The 5,802-nt window shown below is 47.7% G+C and overlaps 1 long non-coding RNA gene across 1 annotated transcript; it reads right to left on the bottom strand.

Annotated features, from left to right (window-relative positions):
- Positions 1–1,912: 1,912 nt before the first annotated feature.
- Positions 1,913–5,785, bottom strand: LOC127030348 (uncharacterized). The gene is made up of 3 exons (XR_007768370.1): positions 5,633–5,785; positions 5,273–5,495; positions 1,913–2,598 (listed from the first exon to the last, which is right to left on the bottom strand). It is a non-coding gene; the product is annotated as an uncharacterized LOC127030348 (long non-coding RNA).
- Between the last annotated feature and the right edge of the window lie 17 nt (positions 5,786–5,802).

Raw genomic sequence — 5,802 nt, 5'->3', positions numbered from 1 at the left:
GCAGTCGTAGGCCTGAGAATGTAAACTTTTGACTCCACGCCATATTGCCAGTTACCTGGAGCACTGCACCCCCTAACACCACTGAGTTTTGGGATCCCCCTAAGTTAGCCTAGACCATTTTTCCAGAAATTTACAGGAGTCCGGACCCTTCTTACAGGAGTCCGAACCCATCCTAAATATATAAAATGAGCCGGCGTTCGTTTAGGGAACTGTCCTGACTTAGACGTCTGGTTACCCATACAGGAGGACGTCACACACCAATAGCACAAGAAGGAAATTCAGGTTCGTCAGAGCGATGCCCGGTGCAACACACAAAAGGAGCCCACAGGCTACTGCCTCAATCGCCCTTGCTTTCACACCAAGGGTTTTACCCAAGTGTGCTGCGGCTGCAATTGTGCAGATTCCACTCACTCAGACCGCAGGGACAGAAACCCCTTGGTCGGCCGATCCCCGGATGGAGAGAGCACCCAGACTCAAATACTCCACAGGAGGACGGATAGACACAGAGAAAGGACATTGCTCAGTCCGGACAAAACACAGAAATAATTACCTGACCAGATTCCTGATGTCAGATTCCGGGATCCCTACCAGAACAGAGTGAGAACCAACACGTTCGATGGCGAAGACTTCACTGTGGTCATGCGCCTTTCTGTTCTGGTGGAGGACTGCTCGGGCCAAATGCCCAGGTGCCGGCTGCCACGGTCATCTTACAAAAATGGTCAGGAATGACACAGCCCCAGTGAAGACGGTTGCCATCTCGGTGGAAGCTCCAAATTGTCAAAGTTAGACTCAGGGCTTGACTACACTCACACTTTACAGCACTGCAACTGGGGTGTGAAAAAACACCCCCCGAGCGCTGCAAGATACAGCGCTGTAAAGTGTCAGTGTAATCAGGGCAGCAGCGCTGGGAGCACAGCTCCCAGCGCTGCACGCTACACCCGTAAGGGATGTGGTTTACATGCAGCGCTGGGAGAGCTCTCTCCCAGCGCTGCCGCTCTGACTACACTCAGGGCTTGTCTACATCAGAAAGTTGCAGCGCTGGTGAGGGAGTTACAGCGCTGCAACTTAGGAGGTGTACACATCTGCAGGGCACCACCAGCGCTGCAACTCCCTGTTTGCAGCGCTGGCCGTACTCCCGTTTGTCTCGGGTGTAGAGGATCCAGCGCTGGTGATCCAGCGCTGGTAATCAAATATAGACACTTACCAGCGCTTTTCTTGACCTCCGTGGAATAAGCAGGTATCCCAGCATACCTGAGGAAGCCTCTGGTAATCAAGCTGGTTTCCTTCCCCGGTTTGCTCTCGCGTTCCCCGAACCCCGAGCAAGCAGGTCTCCTTCCCTGAGGTTTGCTGGGTGGTTCCGGGAACGCGAGAGCAAACCGGGAAAGGAGACCAGCTTCGCCGCGGTTTGCTCTCGCGTTTCCCGGAACCACCCTGCAAACCGCAGGGAAGGAGACCTGCTTGCTCGGGGAACGCGAGAGTAAACCGCGGCGAAGCTGGTCTCCTTTCCCGGGTTTGCTCTCGCGTTCCCCGAACCACCCAGCAAACCGCAGGGAAGGAGACCTGCTTGTTCGGGGGTTCGGGGAACGAGAGAGCAAACCGGGAAAGGAGACCAGCTTCGCCGCGGTTTGCTCTCGCGTTCCCCGAACCTCCCTTGAAGCCGCCCAACAGCGCTGCAGTGTGGCCACATCTAACACCACTTGCAGCGCTGGTTGCTGTAAGTGTGGCCACTCTGCAGCGCTGGCCCTATACAGCTGTACTAATACAGCTGTAACAACCAGCGCTGCAAAATTTTAGATGTAGACATGGCCTCACACTTCAAAGCGCTGCCGCGGCAGCGCTTTGAAATTCCAAATGTAGCCATACCCTCAGGACTCACAGTTTGTCAGACCATTCTGTTTTATTAGCACAGCGCTCTGCTAATAACACCCAGATAATGGGAGCACCATGCAAGACACAAACTATCTTATTTATACAGATAAAAGGGCGAGAACTTAACAAGATAACAAAGGAAGCAGAATCTGATAAGTTTACCTGGGCTGGGCATGCATATCTTATTTCCTTACTAACTATTACCGATCTTCTGTTAATGTTTTGCCATTAGCACCATTGTTTATGCCTATTGTTTCTTTTCCTGGCACCTGTATTTCAACATTTCTGATTTCTGCTTAAAGGTACATACAACATTTCTTTAATACATTCTTATTTTTACAATATAATTCATTCTACTTTCACAGTACTTTCCCAAGCCAGTAATAATAGTTGCAGTAATTTTAAAACAACAGCTAAGGATCAGTCATGAGAAAGTTCAGGGTTTTCCCAGGTTGGACTAATTTGAACATCAGTCCCAGTGTATCTTCTATTTTTCCCAAGACATTCAGTCCTTTTGGACTCTTGCTGAAAAAACAGTATAACAAAGACATTAAATGTATGGCTTTTTAGTATCTTTTGAAGATTCTGCAGCTTGTACTAGTGTAAATTGGAATAGATCCTCTGCAGTGTGTATAGTAGAGATTAGGATTACACTTTTCTCTGAGCAAAGTTTGTATTCCAGTGTCTTCCAGAGAAGTTTGCAGCTCCATCAAATGCACAAGCAGCCATCTGTTTGGGGTTCAATTTACAAGCATTTAACTCTTCTAAGATATGGGTTGTCACAGATGCAGCCAATGTGTCTTCTATAACTTGAACATCTAGAAATGCATCTATTGGCCATCCTACCACTGACATGAAGATAACCACAATGACTTAATACTTGATGCCCATTTACATTGGTGCATTCATCAGCCATGTATGCACATTTTTTTTAATGTGGTGAGAGTTCTTCACTTTTTCAACAGCTATTACACGAAGTAAACCTATTTCTCCATGCTTATTCCCCTGCCCCCGCCCCAAGTTCCTCACATCTCCTTGTCAATTGCTGGAAATGGGCCATTTTCATTACCACTACAAACAGTTCTTTTTCTCTCCTGCTGACAATAGCTCACCTTAACTGATAACTCTCCTTATAGTGTGTATGGCAGGCCTGCACAACATGCGGGCTCACTGTGCGGCCCCGCGGGGGTGGCGGTGGGGTGAGTAGGAGAGCTCACTGTGCGACCTGTGGGGGGTGAGTAGGCAAGTGGCAGGTGAGGGAGGGAGGCTGAAGAGGCGGGTAGGCAGTGGTGGGGGATGAGGAGGTGAGCGGGGGGGTGGGGGGCTGAGGAGGCAAGTAGGGGAGGCAGGTGAGCCAGCTGCAGGGGAGAGGGGGCTGAGGGGGCGGATGGGGGAGCAGGTGAGCCAGTGGTGGGGGAAGGGGGACTGAGGAGGCGAGCAGGTGGGCGGTGGCGGGGGCTGAGTAGGCGAGGTGGGGGGCTGAGGAGGTGAGCGAGGAGTCAATGGCTGACCTGTTCTACTGATCTGGTCTGGCTCCCATCCCCTCTCCAAGGGTTGCAGCTGTCTGGAGGTGCCTGCCTTCCATGCCTTCCTCAGTGACACATCATTCATTCAACAGGGCAATTGATTACAAAGTGGGGGGAAGATCTTATTCTACTAGCAAAAAGACATTTTTCTTTTACCTTAATTATACTACCTTAGGGGCTCACTTTAACATATGACCAAGTTCAATACCGTTGTTTTGGTGGGGCAGCGCTGGGGAAGGAGGGCTTTTTTCTGTGGGGTGGGTGGTGCTGGGGAGGGGTTGTGTTTCGGGGGGGGCTTGGCGGTGCTGGGGGGGGTCGGCGGGGCCGGGGGGGTCAGCCCTCAGCTGTTTTCTTTGGAGTAATATGGCCCTCGCCGCTTTATGTGTTGTGCAGGCCTGGTGTATGGTAACACCCATTGTTTCATGTTCTCCGTGTATATCTACATCTTCCTACTGTATTTTCCACTACATGCATCCGATGAAGTGGGCTGTGGCCCACAAAGGCTTATGCTCAAATAAATTGGTTAGTCTCTAAGGTGCCACAAGAACTCCTGTTCTTTTTGTAGTTTGTAGTGTGTGTGGCATCTCTTGCTTAAATAGAAAGTATGATGTGACAGCCATGTTTGTTTGCATAAACTGTTTATGTCCCCTGCATTCTCAACAACCTCATTAAGTACTTCTAAAATTGGATTTTACAGTGACTGGCTTCTAAGGTTTTCTGCATGTTGCTGCAGTTGAGAGGCTTGGTGTTTTGCAGTTTTTCCATTTAAGTTGTCAGTATTGGCTTTGCTGATCGGTCTGGCAAACCAAGCTCCTCCACTTTTACTATATAAATCCACGATATGCTCACATCTCGAACGTTGTGTGCATTCTGGTCACCCCACCTCAAAAAAGATATATTGGAATTGGAAAAGGTACAGAGAAGAGCAACTTAAATGATCAGGGGTGTGGAACAGATTCCATATGAGGAGAGAAATTAAAAAAACTTGAACTTTTCAGATTGGAAAAGAGATTTGATATGATCGAGGTCTGTAAAATCTTGACTGGATAAAGTCAATAAAGAAGTGACATTTACTCCTTCACATAATATAAGATCACCCAACTGAAATAATAGGCAGCATGTTTAAAACAAACATAAGGAAGTACTTCTTCACACAATGCACAGTCAATCTCTGAAATTTTTTTACCAGGGGATATTGTGAAGGCCAAAACTATAACAGGGTTAAAAACAGAACTAGATAAGTTCATGGAGGATAGGTCCATCAGTGGCTATAAGCCAGAATGGCCAGGGATGCAACACCATGCTCTGAATGCCCCTACCCTCTTTTCACCAGAAGCTGGGAGTGGATGACAGGAAATGGATCACCTGATGATTGCCTGTTCTGTTCATTCACTTTGAAGAACCTGGCATTGGCCACACTCAGAAGACAGGATACTGGGCTAGAAGGACTATTGGTCTGACTGTTTTGCCATTTTTATGTTCCTATGTAAAAATTAATTATAATAATAAAAATGTTTAAGACACAAACTCCCCAAGATAGCGACCTCTCAAGATAGTGATGATGTGAGATAACAACCTTGGGAAATAATGCATTTAAAAAATCTTGGCCTACTAGGAAATATATATTTTTGTAAGTTTCCCAGTCACAAATCTAGCATTCTGGAGCAAAGCCACTAAAATATAGTCTAACAAACAAATGTTCTTTTAATGTGTCCCTCCCTTCTCCATCCACCACCCCCATTCATAGCTGTTGTCCTCGGTCAATGAAGAACTAGAGTTCAGAGGTGCTTTCATGTGAGTTCAGCTCCCACTCTGGGGGGTGGGAGAGCAGAAGGTACCTTGCTCTTTCTTTCTGCCACTCGCCCCCGGCCACTCACTCTGGATGCTGTTGTTCATGGTGCCACCATTCATTCCACGGCTCCATCACTGATGGCCCTGTGCAGTCACTTGTCACTGTGACCTCTGCAATTCGGTTTCTTGAGGTTCCACCCAGCTCTCAGTGGGGGAACCTCACAGCGAGTGCAGGCTGGGTAGTCTCTTTCACAGCAACACTGTCCCACAGCAGGTCTAAGCACTTCACCTGATTATCAGGGATTTCAGCTATAGTGGACATATAAAAAAACAAAAATGGATGAAAATGGGAAGAAAAGAGAAAATGTGATGGTTAAACCACTGGAAGGGGAACTCAGAGCAGATATAGCATCAGAAATTACCCATAACTTAATTTAAAAACTGACTTTCAGGTTAACTTTGAGGTTTCGCATTAGCTCAGTGTCTGCCAGACAGCTGTTTTTCTCTCTGTTTACTGATACATATGCTGATACCCTTTGCTTCTGATGTGGGAGGAGCCCTTTGAATTTCTATATTTGGTGGATCAGAAAAGGGGAGGGGCTGCTTTGTACCAACC

This window comes from Gopherus flavomarginatus, chromosome 10, assembly GCF_025201925.1.
Source record: "Gopherus flavomarginatus isolate rGopFla2 chromosome 10, rGopFla2.mat.asm, whole genome shotgun sequence".
Lineage (NCBI taxonomy): Eukaryota > Metazoa > Chordata > Testudines > Testudinidae > Gopherus > Gopherus flavomarginatus.
This window is presented reverse-complemented; position numbering and strand designations above follow the sequence as displayed.